The sequence below is a fragment of the Amblyomma maculatum genome, chromosome 1 (genome assembly GCF_055883805.1).
Source record: "Amblyomma maculatum isolate TAMU_Amacu chromosome 1, ASM5588380v1, whole genome shotgun sequence".
In the NCBI taxonomy this organism is placed as follows: domain Eukaryota; kingdom Metazoa; phylum Arthropoda; class Arachnida; order Ixodida; family Ixodidae; genus Amblyomma; species Amblyomma maculatum.
In genome coordinates this window covers 152,586,596-152,607,958 of record NC_139344.1, presented here as the reverse complement: position 1 = coordinate 152,607,958, position 21,363 = coordinate 152,586,596, and the positions used below count along the sequence as shown (strand labels likewise).

The 21,363-nt window shown below is 46.8% G+C and overlaps 1 protein-coding gene, 1 long non-coding RNA gene and 1 pseudogene across 12 annotated transcripts in view; 2 read left to right on the top strand and 1 right to left on the bottom strand.

Annotated features, from left to right (window-relative positions):
- The window catches only part of LOC146204634 (inactive dipeptidyl peptidase 10-like), a 272,165-nt gene that overhangs the window by 126,809 nt on the left and 123,993 nt on the right, over positions 1–21,363 (top strand). The window lies entirely within an intron of this gene.
- LOC146204635 (uncharacterized) overlaps positions 1–21,363 on the bottom strand; it is a 142,740-nt gene that overhangs the window by 103,065 nt on the left and 18,312 nt on the right. The gene's annotated exons all lie outside the window — the stretch shown is intronic.
- Positions 477–19,364, top strand: LOC146204636 (uncharacterized; annotated as a pseudogene).

Sequence of the window (21,363 nt, the reverse complement as noted above, 5' to 3'; positions counted from 1 at the left end):
CTCGAGCAACCCACTCCCACAGACAAAAGAGCCGTTCTTCACTTGTCAGATACGCTCGCTCTACACGGGTGCAGAGAGATGCGCCCGATACGTTCTTATCCTTTCCTGCCGGCGCCTATAGCTGGATGTACACCAAACTGGGTGAACTGTCCTTTCATTCTTCTGGGTTCCTGGTTCCCATTTTTTTTTTTTTTTTTTTTTTTTTGTGAAGGTTCCAGCTCATTCTTCTGGGATTGTTGTCCTGTTTTATTCCTTTTTTTTTTTGCAAGAGCAAAAAAACCGTGCAAAAAACCGTGCAAAAAAGAGCAAAAAACCGTGAGCCGTGCAAGAGCTGGAACCTGAAGGTTCCAGCTCTTGCACGGCTTCCATGAAGCCTTCGCCCGACAGCGCTCGCGTCCGGCGTTTTTATTTAACGCACGCCTGCCGTCGCTGTACCTTGTGTGTCGAGGCTAGGAGACGGACGGCAGTGCGGCGGCATGAAAGAGCCGCGAGGTGGCATGATCGACGAGCTCTCTGCCCGCAGGGCCGGCACTCGCATCCGGGAGTGCGACGTCTTCCCGCAGTATGCGCACGGGCCGCCGCGGCTCGCTGCAGGTGCTGCGCGGATGATTCGCTTCTACGCGAGGTTGTACGTGAGAACTGCGAGACCTGCCTTACGGTTAGTTTGCTCAATTTAGGACGACAGCGCAGGCCGCACTCCCCCACACACGACCTCTCCACATTCTTGCCAAAGCCAGTTATGATGAAGCCTCGTGATTGGTTACTCTATTTACATTGGTTACAAAATTGGTTACCAAATTCAGGGCGTATTAATCGGATAGCAACAATATTCTCGTTCGGCGCGATTACGACCGCTACCGTGACTGCCACTACAGGAAATTTATCTGAAACGTTTTTATGACCAAGGAGCTTACAGGCGGGAAAATATCCTCCGTAAGCAGGTTCCAACACTTGTCGAAGCTGTGAGCCGTTGATTTTGCACCTGGGTGATTCCACGAGAGATCAAACTGCGCAATAATTTGGTATTTTTGTTTTCCTTCGTTTTTATGTATGCTGTGCGCGTGGTATTAAATATATCAATAGTGATTTTATTTTTGCCCTAAGGGTAACACTTCCGGAGAAAAAAAAATATGAACGATGTCACGGCGCAGGCCGCATTTTCGGGCATAGCACTATGTCTGGATTTTGTAACGTCTGAGTGAATTTATGCAATTCACTAGGAGTATAATTTTGCGAGTTGAATTTACTGGTGGTAAGGAGTCAATTAGGCTTGTTTCCGCCATTCTGAGTAAGTTAGTGCTTTCTGTAGAAAATTTGAAAAGCAGGTAAAATGCAAAATTAGTCTATACGTTGGAATTTTTTTTCTGCTCGACTTTAATTCGCATCGCCTTTAAATCTACGCAGTTATTGGTAGGGGTAACATTAAGGGGTAGCATTAAGAGATAGAAAGCGTGCAGTGTGTGTCAGAAAAATAACTCAAGTTACTGACATTCTAGTGGAAATCAAGAAGAAGAAACGGGCATGCGCAAGACATGCAGTGCGTAGAGAGGATAACCGATGGTCGCTTAGGGTAACAAACTGGATTCCAAGGGAAGGAAAGCGTAGCAGGGGGCGGCAGAAAGTTAGGTGGGCGGATGAGGTTAAGAAGTTCGCAGGGGTCAAGTGGGTGCAGCTAGCACAGAACCGGGTTAAGTGGAGAAATATGGTAGAGGCCTTCGCCTTGCAGTGGATGTAGTCAGGCTGCTGCTGATGATGATCTTAAGGTACATAAAAAGAAAATTCCATTCCAGAGGAATTTTCGTTCAGTGCAAGATATTGACAGGAATTCCTTGGTGAAGATTTTGCCACCAGCTGCGTGTCTAATCTCGGATAATGACCATCACTGTCAGAACTGTTTTAAACGGTTTAAAGAAATGCTGTCCGCTGCTGAAACAACGGAGGAATGCATATCTGAAGAAGAAGAGCGCTACCGGTATGAACATTTGTCTGATGCCTTGTCTCCCATGGATCTGCGCCACAGAAAATGCTCAGCAAAGAGAAGGCACAGTACAACAGATGAACCCTGCTTGCAATACACCCACAGCCAACAAGAATGGTTGCGAAGCGTTAAAAGACGGCTGCGTAAACTGCACCGAATGGCCCAAAAACTTGCAAACAAGCCTACGATTATGCCTTGTCTTATCAGAAACGTCTCCGCCTCTTGACCCTGTTGCCAATGAATCTTGAGCCGAGAATAATCCAAGCAATATTTCCAAAATTTACCAAATACATGTTTTACAAGTCTGGAAGGTGGCGCGAGAAGCGCGGGGTGCGGTGCGCTCCGGACCCGTGCGAAAGGCACCGATTGATCCCCGGCGAAGTACAGGCTACTATACAAAAGATGAGTATGGCTGTTCTCGACAGAGCCCGAACAAAAAAAGACGTTGTATATGTCCTTGTAGACGAGAGTAAAGAACACATTCCCAAAAGGTTTATGACACCTTTAGTCCGAGAAGCATACCGCATATTCAAAAAAGCTAACCCCGATAACACCATGGGACTTTCGAAGTTTTATTCCCTTTGGCCGTGGTGGGTTTTGCTTTCGCCTCAGCAAGAAGTCTGCTCGTGCGTTTAGTGCGCGAAGACCTCTCTTTGCCATTCTGCATTGCAAAGAATAACGGGGGATGCCTACACACTTGATGAATTGAAACACTTATGTCTATGCAGCTCACTGTTGGAGAAATGCTGGTTGGGTGATTACGAGATGTGTACGAAAAAAGACAGCTTAACTGTAACAACATTAGGAGTACCTGAAGGAATCGAAATCACTTACGCCGTATGGGAAAACGGCAACCTCCTGAAAAAGATAGCACAGACGAGTGCATTTATGCAAGAGCTTTCTACCTGGATTAGCTATTCGATACCACATGAATACATCAGGAAGACGCAAGCTCGAGCTATACATGACGCAAAGCGATGTGAAAAGCAGGGGGGTGTGGTGTTGCACTTTGACTTTCCAGAGAACTGGACTGCAGTAGTACCCAACGAGGTAACAAGCTTAAAGCATACAACACCACTGTGATAACATCTGCATCTGAAATAGTCTCTAACTTATCCGGAAGTCTGAAGAACGTACGACTGATCCTTGCGCCTGCAGATGAACTTCAGCAATTTCGTGAGCACAAAAAAAACATGAGTGGAAAAACTTGCCACTTGTGACAGGAATACGCTCATGACACATGTGGTTCACTGCACAAGGCAATACAGGTGCCAAGAAGGTTTTATTTGTGGGCTGAACGGCTGCGAACCCCATGAAAAAAATAAAAATATTTTGAAATGAATTCGTGTTATCATAGCGGTTTACGCTGTCCTAAAGGTCTTTATATACGCTACCTCGCATTTATTCTTCAGAAGTGGTAGTCTTACTCTCTACTGCCAAGGCAAAATAATATACCACATGTAGACAGGAGTCCGCAAATCAAACTACGTACAATTTCGATACAAGCTGATTGAAAGGAGAAATCAACCACGAGATCGTTCTCTTCGGTTTTGTGTTCGTTCTTTGCTTTCATGCTATTTCGGTTTGGGCGCCAAAATACTGGATAACCATCGCTGAAAATTTAAAAATTTTGATTATTCCCTGAAGGGCTCAAAAATATCTCAGACTTGGCATTTCGGGAAAAATTCAAAATGCCGAAAGGCGTAGTAGCTTTTTTCCAAGCGTTAATCAGGTTCTTTTGCCGACTCTTGAAAAGTGGTAAGTTTTAGCTAACATAACTTTATTAGGAACAATATAATGCAACATTTTTTTTATATATTCTTGCCAGCGTATTTTCTGAGCACTTCCTGTAAAAATGTGAGAAAAATCTAAGGTGTTTTTTTTTTATCTATTATTTTTGAAAAGAAGTCTTATAGTTAAAAATGCAATATTTGGCATTGTATTTGCTATGCTTACCTTCGCTCGCTAGCAATGCAAATCAGTACGATTGTTTATTACATACGCACCCGATAACTACGTAGATTTAAAGGCGCAGCGAATTAAAGTCGAGCAGGAAAAAAATTCAGAAACATAGCTTAACTTTGTATTTTACCTGTGTTTCAATTTTTTTACAGAAACAACTAACTTACTCAGAATACATAGACGACGACAAGTCCACTTGTCGAAACGTTGGCTCATCTGCGACCTGAGGCGTACCCTATTTACCCTTGTTCGGTTCTTCTTTTTTACACCGTGCAGACCATCTTCTTCCTTTCGTTCTACCTGAATACTCAGAACAGTGTAAACAAGCCTAATATACTTCTTACCACCTGTAAATTCAATTCGCAGAGTTATATTCCTAGTGAATTGCATAAATCCACTCAGACGTCGTTGCAAACTCCAGACATAGCTCTATGCACGAAAATGCGGCCTGCGCCGTGACATCGTTCATTTTTTTTTTTCCGAAGTATTACCGTCAGATGAAAATAATTTCACTATTGATATATTCAATATCACGCGCAAAGCATACTTAAAAACCAAAGAAGACAAAAATACCAAATAACTGGGCAGTTTGATCTCTCGTGGATTCACCCATCTCTCTTTGAGCAAGCACTCTTGGAAGTATCATGATGGCACAGCTAAATATTAGCGAAACGTTCTCCCCTTGCTTCAGCTTAGCCTCCTTAATCTGGCTTAGGCAACGACGAGATGCATTTGGAGATATCTCAAGCTTAATTGGCGCCGTTATCGCGAATTTGAGGCTACACGAGCCACCGTATTTCTGACAAATTATGACGGTTTTTCGGTTCAGGCAACGCTTGTTGTATTATGTTCTTCAGTGGTAGCCGAATAGTTAGGCGCGATGAATGCTGAGCTGGGCTCATCCCTCCGTGGCGCATGTTAAGCAATTCCCTGTTCAAGTGCTATCATGCAATTATCCCTGTTGCAACGGTGGGCAATCGATGCAGTCCTCTGCTCCTTTCTATATATACTGTAGCGTGTTGTCATTTGATGTGTTGCACGGTTGCTGTCATGAGGACGGAAAATTTGGTGACCGGCTAATTCTTGCTTTTCCAATTGCTGCAGCGCCTAGAGCGTTTTTATTTGCTTTCGTGCACAAGCTGCATTGCATGCTTTCCGATCAGATTTGCTTACGCTTGCTCCCTCTCCGTCATCCTCCGTGTCGCAATGAGAATATGGGCGGGAATTCTTTTTCCAGTTTTACATTCGAAGCCAGTTTTAACTGTGTCAGTCAGGAGCTTGAACCCAGAAGGTTAGCTGTTGTGCATGGGGGTACTACTGTGAGCTCGAAAGAAAACAAGATAAACGTTGCCGCAACAGGGTTTGGATCTCCCGGCATTGCCAACGGATCAGCGTCGCTAAACACTGCATTGGAGAACGGTGCCATTAGCGCTATTCTTTTTTCATTGCATGGAAGTGCAGCACCACTGCCAGGCTCGAAGCCTTACATAACCAGGCCGCGTCCTGTGATTTTGCTATACAAAGCCACGCCAGTGGTCTGCTGTCACTTTGCTCGCACATCACCATTAAGGCACACAGACAAGTTCCTTCTCCTTCACCCCCCCCCCCAAAAAAAAAAAAAAAAAAAGAAAAAAAAAGAGACAAAGCTGCTCTCTGTCTTCAAGGGGCGTGGTGACTTTGTTGGCGATCTATCATGCAGCTTTTTTATGGACTAAACTTTCTCAGGAACACAAAAGTGGCACATGGAACTTTAGCACTTTCCACTACAGACTAAAATCTTATATAGTATTGCGCGTAACCCCTATTTCGACAGGTACAGTAGCGCAGATAGATGCGAACATAACTGCCTGCGCACCTGTCTGAATAGATAAACAACTAGCCCCACAAAAGACCATTATAATATAATCTCCCGTTTAAGAATCCGCTAAAGAACCCAACCCCCCCCCCCTCCTCCTCCTGCTGAATTGAAAGCATGGCATTGCGATAAAACACAGAACAATGATTAATAGCCTCTGGCTGCTGACACAAGCGGCTGTTCACTGACCGCAACACAAATGTACCTTTTACGCGAAGCCACGTTTTAACAGGGAAGATCGTGTGCGTCATGGCGGCAGATTAAATACACATCCGCTAAGGCTTTCGTAAGGCCGTCAATACATCGGTGCAAGAAATCACGCCTCGATTAGAACCTTTGTAACTTGTCTTCTGGAGAGACTGTATACAAGTACTCTAAGGGAAAACGTGCAAGTGGGAATGGAATGGAACAGAAACCTCCTTAAGAAAACGCCACAAAGAACCGTTACGTCTTTGAACAGTGGGTGCAAACAGTATAGGAAAATGGGCGCTTAATCGTCATCGCAGCATCTGGACACCCTGCATGTGTTTAACTACCACTCTCTCGCGCTGTGTATTGCATGTCGTCGTCACATGGTTTTGTCACATGAAATGACGACGCGTCACACAGACTTGGCCAGTGAGAGAGAGAGCGGCGCTTCGCACACTCGTGGGCATCAGATAGGCGCCCGCTGTTGATATCCAAACACAGGGGCTCCGAGCCGACGCCGGTACGACGAGAATGAAAAGTTGCAACAACGAGCTACAAGTTTGGAATTCACTAACGTGTCAGGTGCTATATGCCCACAACTTCGCATTTGGTCAATTAAGCTAAATAGGCTGTAGTTTTCCTTTTTTTTTATTCCATTACTCGCACTCAGTTAGATTAAACACCTCGCTACTTGAAAGCTTTTGTGCGTGCGTGCGTGCGTGCGTGCGCGCGCGCGCGCGCGTGTGTGTGTGTGTGTGTGTGTGTGTGTGTGTGTGTGTGTGTGTGTGTGTGTGTGTGTGTGTGTGTGTGTGTGTGTGTGTGTGTGTGTGTGTGTGTGTGTGTGTGTGTGTGTGTGTGTGTGTGTGTGTGTGTGTGTGTGTGTGTGTGTGTGTGTGTGTGTGTGTGTGTGTGTGTGTGTGTGTGTGTGTGTGTGTGTGTGTGTGTGTGTGTGTGTGTGTGTGTGTGTGTGTGTGTGTGTGTGTGTGTGTGTGTGTGTGTGTGTGTGTGTGTGTGTGTGTGTGTGTGTGTGTGTGTGTGTGTGTGTGTGTGTGTGTGTGTGTGTGTGTGTGTGTGTGTGTGTGTGTGTGTGTGTGTGTGTGTGTGTGTGTGTGTGTGTGTGTGTGTGTGTGTGTGTGTGTGTGTGTGTGTGTGTGTGTGTGTGTGTGTGTGTGTGTGTGTGTGTGTGTGTGTGTGTGTGTGTGTGTGTGTGTGTGTGTGTGTGTGTGTGTGTGTGTGTGTGTGTGTGTGTGTGTGTGTGTGTGTGTGTGTGTGTGTGTGTGTGTGTGTGTGTGTGTGTGTGTGTGTGTGTGTGTGTGTGTGTGTGTGTGTGTGTGTGTGTGTGTGTGTTTCCACCGGATTATCTTCTTATCAGCTTGCAAAAGCCGGTGTCGGAACAGCGGCACCTAGGCCAGAGACCCCATTGCGCAAGCTGTCTTTTTTTTCCCCCGTATTCTGAGCTAACGCTGCTTCAGCGTTCTTTTACTTGTAAACGAAGTTCCGATTTTGATCCGCCAAGGCGCGAAAGCCGAACGACATGCACACTGCCGGGACTCCTTTGCCATGCGTTGTAGTGATGGAGACACACTATATTCTTACGGAAATACATTAACGCTGCAAACATGAAACGAAAATGAACCGTAATTATGTACTGCGACCAGAGGGGAAGCCAATGTAACCGGAATAACCGAGCACTCCAGAAAAATGCAGGGAAATAAGGGGCTCATTAGGATACACAGAAGCGTATTGCCATTCCTTGAAAACTGCAGCAACGGAAGTGCCGGGTGGCGTTACTAAAAAATAAAACAGAAATAAAGAAGTCAATAAAGTAATATGTGTTTTTTTTTTAGCATGCATTGCAGTGCATAAAATAAAATGCACACACGATAGAATAGTTTGCATGATTAAAATTGCTTGCCATAATCATCTGATCATGCCAGTTGCGTCCGTCGCGCCATCCTTAGTATGTTTAATGAAAACGATAAGAGCGCATTTAAAGGCCGCATTTCCCGTTGCTTCTGTGGTGCAATGGATTCACACCACACCCGTACCCGATTTCAAGATATATGTTCGATTCCTGTAGGTACAGTTTTTATTTTTTTAAACTCACAACATTTAAATAAGTTACTACCGTATTTCCAGGGGTAAGTTCCCCTTTAGGTTGCATAACGCCAAGTTTTTGTTCCTAAAAGCAGCCGCGACCCCAGCCAGCAGCCAGGATGTGACGGTATGGCAACGGTTATACTATACAATTACCTTCACCGTAATCAATTCCTGTCTTCAGTGCGCTTTAGGTTGCGCTCAGAGAAGCTCTCAGCAACAATCGCCTTTTAACATGCTTTAAACTCTTTTTACGGATTTACGCCGCCGCGAGTTTTCTAGTTAACTAATTCAACATCGTAAAAATGGTGCAACGGACGCCACCGATGCATTATGCTCTTAACAGTAAGTAATTTTAGTCCATAAAACTATTTTATTAATGTATTTCACTTCAGTTTCCGTACTGCGCTTCAGGCTGGAACAAAACGTAAGGTTGCGTTTTATTTTTCAGTGACGCACCCGGCACTTCCGCTGCTGCAGTTTTCGGGGAACGTCAATACGTTACACAGAAGCCATCAGCCGGCGAGCCCAACGAAAACATGGGATATTTTAAACTCATGCTGTTGACGTGAAATGGTACTATAACTATTTTATGGGTGCAAAATGATTAACTTGAAAGTAGGAGCAATACGAACCTCTGGTGCTAGTGAGAGCCCAAACCACGTTCTTTGACTTTAATAAATATATATATTGACAACAAGGGCTTTCAGGTTCGGTATCTAACGCGCCAGCGTCATTCTGGTGGAGTCAGATTACATAAGCATCGTTGATACTGGTATGTCGGATATTTTCGAGAATTCCAAGCTGACGGAACTGCTTCTGAGCAGTCCGCTCTGACGTACCTCGTAGCCCTGGATGGTTTCGCTTTGGCGCCGCTTGTTATAGTCATTATCACGTTTTCTTTAGATCCACTCTTCATTTCTCCTCGAGCAATCGGGCTAGATAAGCCGACCAATCTTTTGCGCCATGTATGACGCTAAGCCTTAACCAGTACATGGCTGCAAAAAGCGCGAACTGGAAACAAGGACGGAGAAAGAACGACAAGGACAGTTCTTTTTCCGTCCCTGTTCCCAGTTCGCGCTTTTTTCAGCCACGATTGTCAACCAACTTGCCCAACTTTCTGCTCTTCTTAACCAGTACGCAGCGCTACGTGCCGAACGAGTGTCTTGCACCAATTTCTCTATACACCTTTAGACGTATACCATACTCAGGAAGCGCTGTTCGTCTACTCGCGACGCGTTGGCTTCCTCCAGAAAGGCTTTCGTGTGCGTCACGTGTGCTCGAGCACTCTCGGAAGTCGCCGCACTGTCGACGGTGCTCGAACGAGTCATACCGCCGAATTGTTCCTTTGTGCATGGGCGTATGTAAAAGGTCTTGCGATATCCTCATAAAAGGGCTCTCAGTGCGTTTCAGTGCGCGGCCACTGCGGAGCGCTCGAAATGAGCCGGGGAGCAGAACTGCTGACACGAGAAGCTCGCCTCGCACAGGCACTGTCTGCTGGAGAGGTTCTTTTCATTCGTGCTTCACCCACACGAGCTCCGTTCATCGACCGCGGCTCTCAAGTTTCAATTCAATTACGGGACCAAACCAAGATATCGGTGCCCTGTTTAAGCACCAGTGGAGGCAGAGTCCACATTTTTAGCTGGAAGAAACCGAATCGAGCTTCAGATCCGCAAAGAAGGAGAGCTCATCTCCGTGAAGAAACGAAGTAAAAAACAACAAAACAAAAACAAAGTTCTCATCTACTGATTATGTTTGGCAGGAACTATACGAGAAAATAACCGAGACCTGAGTTCTCGGGTTGGTTCTCGCGGAAGATTTTCTTCCTTCTCTTCCTTGCTATCTTTATAAATTTCTAGCCACTTGGTTCTTTCTCTTACGTATATTTTGAGTCTGTCTGTAGTAGTCTTACAACTGACGGTACTCAAGACCTCGGAAGGCAATAGGTCGTTTTTGTCCCCAGACTTTATAATGTATAGAGTGATTTTATAATGCACAGAGTTTTCCGTGATCTTCGTCGCCACTGATCATATCGTCTTTTACATACTGAACGACAAAACAGCATAAAAGGTAGAAACTACCGAGAGTGTTCATGTGCACACTGCCGTGTCAAACGCCACCAACGAAAGCAATAAACCAGCAAGCGCAGGCATGTCCTCGCAACTGCATGACAAACGAAACTTTTCCCAGCGAACAGTGGTTAGAGGGGCCCGTAATAGAGCACAGAATCGATAGCCGTCCTTGGGTTCCGTTGTAGCCGCTACATTTTGTTTCGGGCAACCGTGATGTCGCAATTCGCTTCAATGTGCAGCTGACGCAGCATTGCTTTGGCCGATTGATAATGAACGAGTCTACTAAAGCCATCGTTGTTATAGTGCGCACGGATTATTGGTAAATGGAACATTGAGGACAATTGGACGTTGGACGTGTATTGACCGAATACCACGTTTTAACGTGGCAGCGTTAAATGCCCCCAAAATGTCTCTAAAAAACATCCAGCGTTGGCGCTGTGAGCAAAACATCGCCGGCACGCATGGCTATGGCAGGTAGCAGGTGGCATATGACATGGCCGGTCTTTGATTGGTCTTCGGGCTGTGTGACGTCACTAGACCACGTGAAATTACCGAAGTGGTAGGAGCTTGGTTTGGTGTGTGAGGTTTAACGTCCCAAAACGACTCAGTCTATGAAAAAGACGCCTTAGTGGAGGACTCCGGAAATTTTTCCCACCTGGGATTCTTTAACGTGCACTGACATAGCACAGCACACGGGCGCCTTGCTTTTCGCCTCCATCGAAAAGCGGCCGTGGAGGCCGGAATTCGATTCCGCATTCTTGGGTACAGTAGTCGAGCGTCGTAACCACTGCGCCACCCCGGCGGGGCGGTAGGAGCTGCCAACTCGAGTAGACCCTTTGAAATGCGACTGTGAGATGGGAAGCGAGCCGTACGGGGCACTTGTATCCCGCGTATAGACAAGCACGTTCACAGCTTGGTTAAAGCGGGGCTTGATATCTATGCCGGGTGGTCTTTCACATGATGGCTAGTTTAGGAGTGTATGCTAAGGGGCATCTGTGAGTAATAGAGGAACAAATTAAAGGATTAGTTGATAAGCAAGCAGGATCCGCAGGGGGGCAGCAGGCGGAAAACATCAACATTGTCGTGTTATACCCTTCTGAAAAAAAAAAAAAAAAAAAAACAAGAAAAAAATCATTACAAAAAGACTGTTTTCACCAGATGCGAGACTTTTAAAGCTAAAAAAGTAGTAAAAAACTGCACGCAATTACCACTATCACTGGCCGATCTCGTAGGTAAAATGCATGCGTCACCACCGCTGTTTGGGTGGGCAAGCCATAGAGTCTACGCTACACCGGCATTCACTTCAAAACAGTGGCAACGCGTCCTTTTAGGTAATGACGTCACGGGCTTAGAATCGCCTGGCAGGAAAATGTTTAAAACCAATTTTATCGGCGATCAACGCGTGCCTTGCTGCCTCACAAACGTCCGAGCCTGCAGCAGACGCCCGCGCTCCTTAAGCAACGGTTATAAAAAAAAAGCACTTAAAATCTAGAAAAGGCCAGCGGGGCCAGGAAAAACAAGACAAAGCACGTTTTTCTCTGGTGTGGAAAGACCAACTATATCAATTATGAGACGGTTGAAAACGAAACTTGAAGAGATGAGTGAACCTTCCAGTCCTGTTGACAAACGCGCTCGTGCTGTGCGATTGTTAAGTAGGGTGTGAAAACACAGCGCGGAGAGCAAGAGAGTGCTAGCGAGCGAAGAAGCGACGAAATAATAAATGAGCAAAGCTCCGGGTGCAGAAATTACAGACTAACGGGGCCTTCGCATCAGCCAGCAAAGAAGGGAAAGAAACAGAGAGCGCCGTCTGGATATCGGCACAAAACAGAAAATACATCCTCGGTCGCCCCGCAGAGCGCGGTTTAATTCCTTGCTTCCCGTGCGAGAAAGTTAAGCGATGGAATATTTTTATTCAATCTGCTATCCCTAGCCGCAGAGAAATGGATGCTGTCGCGCTAGCGTCGAGACAAATTCGTTCAGAGTACGCATATTTTATGCAATCCCGGGTGCTCCTCCAATTAACGTTGAATCAGGGCGTTCCAAGTTAAGACTGAAGCAGAGAGCTTTCTGTCCCCCTAATTGGAAATTCTTCTCGGCCAGCGGCGCGTCCCAGCATACGTGCTTTGCCGGAGTCGGATGTCGCGAAAGAAAAAAAAAATAAAAAAAAAAAAAAACGAGTCGTCGCGCCAAGCAGACATTCTTGTTACACAGAAAGGTGTTTAATTTTATCAGTGTTCGCAGCTCCGAAAACAGGAATGTTCGCAAAAAGAAGCAAACGGAAAAACACGACGCAATACGGCTGGGTTCCACCAATGTATGTTGCAAGTACGAAACTGGCGCACAAGTTGTAACCGTTTGAACAAGGGAAAATCAGTCCCTCCCTCCACCCACCCATCCTCTATTTGCCAAAGCTGTAATGTGCATGAACGCTGTTCTCCGCTGGCAACTATGTATTTTAATTTCCAGGATTTGCTGGCCTACGGCTGCGGCGTTGCGCTTACCCAGCAAAAGTCTACCCTTGGGACCGACGAGCAAAGTCAACGTGGCTTTTAAGTTTCGGTTCTGCTTTGCTGTTATGCCCTCTTGCATTAAATAAATACCGCTCTCTGGGGGTATAAGAAAGGATCCGGCCGCACGAACGAGAGTAGAACGCGGTAGTGATATACGGGCAGCAGTTTGTGCAGCGGTGAAGAACGTCGCCGGAAAGTGAAATCATGAGGCGGAACCCACCGCCTGCACGTTTTGCGAGGTAGGACGGCGCGGTATTCGCAAAGCGTGATGGCTGGTTCGTCCCGATACCATGTTCGCCGGTCTGCAGCCACGTACGTGGACTATGGGGAGTCCGTGCGCGCTCAGGAAACAATATGTAGGGACGTTCAGGTTCTTGGCCGGGACTCAGGTTCTTGGCCGAGAGAGGCGCGCCGTCTTTATTTCATTTTTTGTTTTCCACTGCCTCATATTTTTGCCACGTTACAAGACTCGCTATCATAAGTATGACGTTCTTCGATGTTTATCTTTTGCGTGGATGGCGTGAACGCTAGAGTAAAGCGAGCAAAAATCACCCTCCCTCGCTTAAATTGCCGTGCGGGATTTCGAAAAAATGCGAGGCGATTGCGAACGAGTCAGGAAGCGACGTGGCCTCCGTCTCGTAACCTGCCTTTTTATAGCTACACGGCCAGAAGACATCGAATGCCTTTGTAATGCATCCTCATTCAGGATCGCCTATGCAGTTTCTATCGTACTAACAAACTCGGTGCTGCGGTTCACGGCTTGCTTTTAATTTGCTTCATTAAACAGCGCCCAATTAAAACAAAACCGCGCTTAAGTTCATGAGAAAACGGAGCTCTCAATAATGCTGCAAACGTTTATCTGTCGCCTAGTTCGTTTACTGTACTCCGCGTGCACTTCCGTCTTCGTCTGCTTTCTCTTTTTCGCGCATGTCCTTCTTTCTCCTCCTTTATTTTTATATCATCGCAATACCCTCCCTCCTGTCATCATTTTTCTCTTTTCTTTCCTTTTTAATGTGGCTATAGAACTTAGCGCCTGTGCCCGGCCGCTAATAGTGGTTTAGCCAGACAGTCATTCTCATCATTGTGAGGACGAGTGATCCAAGTCCACATGAGATAATCGTGACAGCCATGTGGTGAGAGGACAAAGAAGTTAGCAGAGCGCCTAAAGTCGGCCGCACCCTCGCCGCGGCGATGCTGCGCTCATTTCCTCGACGCCTCAAATAAGAGGTAAATACCGCTCTCCACCATCTCTGTGAACGTCCGGCTTCGCGACGTTCGCGGTCAGAAGCTATAGCGAGTAGGCTAGCGGCGTTTGGAAAGTCCCACTATTCTCGGCAGTGCCATGTACCCTTGTGCGGCTATCGTGCACACGAGAAGCGCTCGTGATGCGTGCTGCGTCCATCCTTTCGCGGTAACCTCTGGCAGCGTCGACCGCGATCTGTCGACAGTTTCATCTGCTTTTTTTTTTTTTTTTTTTTTTCATTTTCAAAGGTCGCAAAACGTGAGAGAGAAGGCGTCACTCAGATCCGCTCGCACTAAGTGCGAGCGAAAAAACAAACAAACTGACCGCTTGAGCAGATAGCTGTGTATAATAAGCGCTTCCCCTTATATAGTGGCCGCTGCCGTGTTCTTGTTTTTTTTTTCTTTGTGTGTGTGTGTGTGTGTGTGCGTGCGTGTGCGTGTGCGTGCGTGTGTGTGTGTGTGTGTGTGTGTGTGTGTGTGTGTGTGTGTGTGTGTGTGTGTGTGTGTGTGTGTGTGTGTGTGTGTGTGTGTGTGTGTGTGTGTGTGTGTGTGTGTGTGTGTGTGTGTGTGTGTGTGTGTGTGTGTGTGTGTGTGTGTGTGTGTGTGTGTGTGTGTGTGTGTGTGTGTGTGTGTGTGTGTGTGTGTGTGTGTGTGTGTTTCTTCCTGGTTATTTCTTTCTTTAAAATTGACTCTCTATACGAAGCTTCGTGTTCTTGTGCGATGTGCGCATCACGTGATCGGAATTATTACTTTTTGTCGGTGGAGCATATCTTACCGAAGAACCGACGTTCACGCGTTGCGTTCGCGTGTTTTATTTGCCGCGATAGTTGTCTTACTCGCGGAGATGTGAAGAAAATCCGCGCTGACGTCGATGTGCTGCCTCTCCGCAGTCTCATTAACTGCGCGCGTGGTTTTGACCTCGACAGGCGGTAGCAATAACATGTGACGGCGCACTTGCAAGAAGCCTAACGGACCCCGACAGGACGCTTATCGCCGCATGCTGTCGTGCCGCGCGCGTGGCTCCCGCCGTGAAAGCCGCATCTAAGCGCAGCCTCTATGTCTTTGGCGGGCTTTTTAAATTCCGCTCATTCGGCGCTCTGAGGATATTTGGCTTATTTCAGACCCTCAAGTAAAGCGCCTGTGTTTCTCATGAATCGTACTAAATGGCTCAAATTACGGTGACTTTGTTTATTCGGAGGCGAGCGTGTGTGTGCGTTGGCGCCTTCGACCGCTGGTGAATCTAATCTTCGATAACGATCAAGGAGCGACTGCGGCTAGGATTCCAAACTGGGATGAACGAATTCGAACGCAGATACAAAAGTAGTACAAAGACAATAACCGAAGCTGCAGAAATGAAAAAAAAAAAAAAAAACTCTGTCCTTTATGACTTTTGGGGAACGATGATCACATTTTTGGAATGATAATTAAGCGAAGTAATTTGCACCGGGAATTAAGCCTTTGCTCGTGAACGTTCTGATCGCATTTCGCATGTCCCGGAGAGTGCCTGGCCCCTGAAAAACTAATAGAAAAAAATGAAAAGAAGTGGCCGAGGTGGGAATATAGGAATTTCGCCACGTCCGCTTTAAATGACCTTCAAAGCGAAGGGGTGCTCGGCACTTGAATGGAAAAGTTCGCGACTCCCACGTGGAATTAAGTCGCACAGCAGGCTTTTATCCCCTGAAATTGTTACCGATGCTTTATTCTCGGCGCACCTTCGCAAAATTAATTAAACGAGGAACCCTCTTTGATTAAAAGCGCTGTTGGAGCCTGAAAGGTATAGTTCATTAATTACAGCCCTCACTGAATGGCTCTTCCGTCGCGCGGAATTTCAGAAAAGAAATTGCTCTCGAAAATTAGTCGTTTTCACTTTTATTCGACGACGGAAACGAAATGAAAGGAGGCGCTGTTAGGGTGAGAAGAAGACGGTCGTTGCGCACCAATATATGCACAATAAAGAATAGCGTTTATTCTCGTTTATTCAGAAATTGGAGAGCCACCGGAGCACATAGTTTGTCACCAGCGTCGAAATAAATGCAAATATGGCGCGTGGCGTAGGCCTGAAGCACTTCTTTTCACAGTGAGGGCTGAAGCATGACTCTCTCGGTGAAGGCTGGCTACGCCTGAGATTTTGTAGGCATGTGCATATAGTTTAGCATCTGAAACTATATATCTAACGCATTGCCGCGCATAGGAACGCCAGTGTGTCCTGCTGGTAGTTCGGGAAGCAAGACGCAGGCGCCCTTTATTCGAGGTACATTGTTTCGTTCTCTCCCGTATAGTAAAGGTAATTTTGTCGTAGCCAAAAATAAAGGCGCTTTGATGCCTCGTTGCCTTCACCTGAACCTCGGTAGCAGAGGCTTAATTCTTGGCTCTCTCGCGCTCGCTTCGTCAAGAGCTCCGCGCCGAAACAAGGTTTTTTCTGAAAGTGGACTAGCTCTGTTACCAGCACGCGCCTGGAAAATGATAGGAGAGAAACTCGAGCTTGCGTTCTTTACCCCTTTGATTTAATCCCTTCCGCGCGTGCGTAATGCGGTGCCAGGGGAAGGCGCAGCGGCATTTCGTTTTTGCAGGGCAACTGCCGTAGTATCAGCGTTGAATTTCGCTTTTCATTGTTTAGTGAAACAATCCTCGACGAGCCGAATGTAGTGCGCGAAAGCGCGCGATTATGTTTTCATGCGCGGAAAATTCTTCTGCATCCCGAACGCGACGTGCGCAGGGCGCTGGCGAGTGTTTTCGGCCCGACGGCAGGGTTTCCGAGTGAATGCGCCGGCGGGCCAGTAAAAAATTGAGCGAGGATGAAGACCGCGAGGGTGCAGGAGCGAACGCTTGAGTCTTCTCCCGGCATGGTGCGAAATGTTTTTCCTGGGAAAAAGCGCTAACATCACGCTCGCGTGCGCTCGTTGCTTCCTCGAATTAGGAAGGTGCATCCTTGGCTCGAGCCGCGCACGTCGTAGCAGCGGCGGCTCTGATTGCACTTCCGGCTGAAACGAGAAACGAAGCCACGCCACACGGGGGCATGTCAAGACTGCGCGTTGTTTTGCGCAGCGAGGCTGGCCTATTTGATGTTCCGCTTTTGTGGCCTGCGCCGCCCTCTACAACCGCGCGCCTTTCCCACCTTGATATTCATGCTCGCCCTTACGAATCAAGTTTACTTGTTGATTGTTAACGTGACAGCGTTAAAGGCGTCGGCGTTGTCAGCTTTGTGAGCGAAAAATCGCGAGCATATGCTCTAAGCGACATGGCTGAGCATTGATTGGTCGATGTGTTGTGTGGCGTCATGAGACCGCGTGCTGCCAACTCTGATTGCTCACTTGAGTTGGGAGGGTGGAATAGGAATCAATCTTTCAGGACTCTTGGGTGCTTAGGCGGGATGCCTACTCCTAAATCATGCAGACACGTTCCCACGGGTTGGTTAAAGTGGGGCATCTATGTGGGATGGTCGTTTACTACCGGTAGCTGGATAACGTAGAAGAACGGCTAATTGGGCGAGTTGGTGTGCCATGATGAACAGTAATATAAGAGCGCAACAAAAACGGGACAAATGGGAGAAGGGACGGCAACGGATAGCGTGCTAGCTCTTAGGACTACATGCTAGTACGAATGAGTGAGATATCCGAGGCACAAGTTAAGGAATTGGCAATTAAGCGAGCAGATACTACTAGTACGCAAACGAGGATCAGCAGTGAGTGCCAGCAAACGGGAACCATTAACAACGCGCGTCAAATCCTTAAAGGCGGAGCTTAAGTGCCGCTTATATTACCATAAAATTTTATACGCCTCTTTTTCTTTTGTCTGGCGATGCATTGTCGATAACACAGCCCTCGAAAAATAATCCCTGACTGCATGTGCGCGTAGGGGACGCGATGTGTATCATTCGAGCAGAAGGCACTCATTTCGAAGCGAGGAGCAGCAGTTGCTTCGTGGGGCCTCGCTTCGCCTTCTTGCGTTTGGGCCAGACCATGTCTACGCCGAGCGATGTCCAATTAGGAGCGATGCTTTTCATCTGTCTCTTGCAGTCGTGGCGAATGATAAGCGAAAGATCACGCGGCTACCCTCGTGGGAACCTCTCAGGGCGTCCTGGTCCCTCAACGATATTTATCTTAGCTGTGCGGATAAGTTAATGGTTACTGATTGCCTCGTGCCGCTATGGGAGCCAAGTAAAGAGACGAAAACGAACTAACCACACGGTCATAAATCGAAGGACTATGACATACGCTGCAGAGAAGACGGCTAATGCTGCCAAGAAATGCATTTTGATCGCATCAAATGATTTTCTGGCTGCAGCCATGCTTTAATTCGCCAACAGATTTTCGGCTTTGCACTTTTCGTTTCCTATTGTAGTTAGCTTGCCGAACAAACTGCATTATTTTCATACTTATCAGTAACGCGCATCTTTTAAGAGACGCCGAATACGGGTGAGAGGAGAAGGCGTCGCCATAACTAGTATAGCCTTTCATGTTCCCAATGCTTTATGTACCAAGTAAATCTCCAAAGCATCTCAGGCTTAATGTAGCACTTCGCGTACTACAGGGAAAAGCGCCATCTCAGTGAATCTACGATACGCATCCTTGGATGCGCTCCAATGAAAGAGCTCCGCACTCTAAGGCGCACTTCCACAGTAGCCATGTCGTCTGAAAAAGCCAGAGCAATATCTTGCTCTTTCCTCCGAATGCATGGGTAGCGGCAAGTCTTGATTATAAGTACTGACGCTGTAGAGAACAATGTAGCGTTGTGAAGTGGTTTCTCTTGTGAGTCAAATGACGGTTTCTTTCCCATATTAGCACTTGTATACGGCTTAGCGCTGGTATTTTGCGCATTTCGAATGTAGTGAAGAAATTAAGGCATGCCTTCAGAGTGAAAGTAAGCATTACTTTCACTGTGGCTTTCCAAGACGACATAGAAAATACTTGACCATTCATCAGCATTGCCTTAACTATAGCCCATACACTCGTATTTTCTCATACTGCTATGAATAGTTAATATTATTCTTGCGGGAGGTGTACCTGCACGGATGACTGCGAGAAGCTAAGTTATGAAAGAAGAAAGGACGAAGTAATTCTTTTTTGCACGGTCCTGTCATGGAGGAGACGCGATTCACTTTTTTTTTTTTTTCTTCGTTCTGCCTACGAAATCAGTGTGTCACGTGCGTTTTCGGCACTGATACTGTCGGAACCGCATTTCCGACTCTCGCTCATTGTCGCAGTGCTCTGCGGCTCCGTCGCTGGTGCCAGGGGCAAAACCGTAATGATTTTCGCACAATTAGAGCGACATTTCTTCCCTGGCCCTTCTTCGCAGTGGGCACCCTCGAGGCTCGGCGCGAGCAGTCGGGGGCCTCCCCATGGAGCGCGCCGCCGACGCTACTCTCGAGCCGTCCGTCACACCGGCCGAGACACAACAGGCACGTCGCGCTCACGCTCTGTCGCCGCCCGAGTCTAACGAGAGTTTCTGTGCCCGACTGAAGCATTTCTTGAGTAGAAAGCGTTGTGGAGATAGACGGCACATCCTTATCGATACGCGAAGGTCGCACGAGTGACACGAGCACGAAGCAGCACGTAGGATGAGCACATCGCCCCGTGTAACTTGTGCTCTTCCCTTATTCTGTTTGGTGTTGTCATTTATGCACCCTTTTCATGCCTCATTCGGTGCGTTTCTTTCCACTTAATCACAGGTACTCTCCGCTGCTGCAAATGGCGCGACAATTTATTTTCATGATCTCGCTCTTAGTGGGTAGGTTTGCGGCCTCCAGTACATTGTCTGTTTTTTTTTTTTCTCTCTTTAACTTTTATTATCGCGATAGCGTTAACAGCCCCTTTTTGCAGAGAATGCGACGGTGTCGATGTTAGTAACGAAAGATTACAGACATGGCATTGTATTGGCAGGTAGCATGGCCAGGCATTAATTGGACGAGGGGTTCTGTGATTTGATGAGACCGCATTATAAGCAGGAGCTGCCAATCCGGGTTTCCCTTCTGAGATGGGAGGGTGAGGCGTAGCTTGCTTACAGCGAGGCTTTATGCCAATGTTGGGTGGTCTTTCGCGTAATACGGTAGCTTACGGTTGCATACTAATGAGATGTGTGAGGCAATGCAGGTTCAACATTAGGGATTAGTGATTAAATGAGTGGCAAGTTGAAAGTACTCAAACGAGGGTCCGAAAGGGGAGCCCCAGGCGGGAGCCATCAGCGCTGCCACGTAATGCCATTAGAGGCGGAGATTAAGTGCCCCCCCTCTTTCATATTTAATGAAGTCATTATGGTTGAGATATTGCGAGCAGATCATAATTTCACTCTCAGCTCCAGATTGTTTTGTTGTTCCGCCTTTGAAAAATTAGGCCGGATGCGGGAAGCACCAAGGCTGATTTTCAGCACGTCTAGAAATTGTTAAAGGAAAGGTATGAATGATTCGAGAAATATCGCAAGCAGGAAATACACAGCGGAATATAGGAAAGGAAAATGAATAAAAGGGCTGTCTGCGATCAGAAATAAAAATCACGATCGATATAAATGACAAAAATGACCTTGTCTCTTCAAACCCTTACATTGAGGGAAATCTCGTTTACCACTTACCAAAACTGGTGAAATTCTAGGTAAAGAAAGCTTTCTGGCATTTCAACGTGTATATATCACCAACGATTGCTGTGTAATTGATGTTCCTACCTCAAAATAACAACACAAACCATGTGCATACTACATAGTTTATTTACTAGAACCTCAGTGAACAGTGCTTTTATTGAAATTACCAGTTTGATTGTATTTATAGCCTCACTGTTGCTCAAGCAGTGTTGTACTGCTTCTTCTCCGCATAACGAATCGGCACTGTGGTGAAACCACAGCACGCGTTGCTATTGTTGCTGAAGGGCGCCGAGTTGAATGGGTCTTCTCTAGAGCTGCACACATTGTGCGCCATGGGAGAAAATATATGCCTGCATGCTCACTCTCAGAGCGCGGTGGACGCATGAGCTAAACAACGTAGATTTGGAGGAGGCACTTTCACCGCGCCTCGTTAGAGTAATATATATAGGTGCTGGCGACTGGGAGAAAAGCAACGCGTGGCGGCAACAAGAAAAGTAAGCCGAGTTCGCCCAGTCTCTCTCCTTCGAATGAAGGCGCCATAGCTCCGAGTTCCAAGATACGGCAAATTCGTGGTTGCGTACCGAGGGTAGAGACTAAGGGTGGTTGTCTCGAGATGGGTTAGGCAACCCGGCATCCATAGGCTGGTATAGGGCGGCTAACAAGATAAGACCCCTGTATCCCAAAAGAATGCTGTCTGATTTCGTAATTTACCAACAGCACACGTTGTGCAGGCTCTTTCATGGGCACCCATGTGGATGTTAAAATGTTAAATATTTTGGTATGTTGCAAAATAAGTTACAAAGCCCGTTATTCGTCCTTTTTGGGCGGCGCTTAAGGATCTTTCGTTTTGTTTAGAAAAACGTGAAACAGACAAATTCGTACAGACTG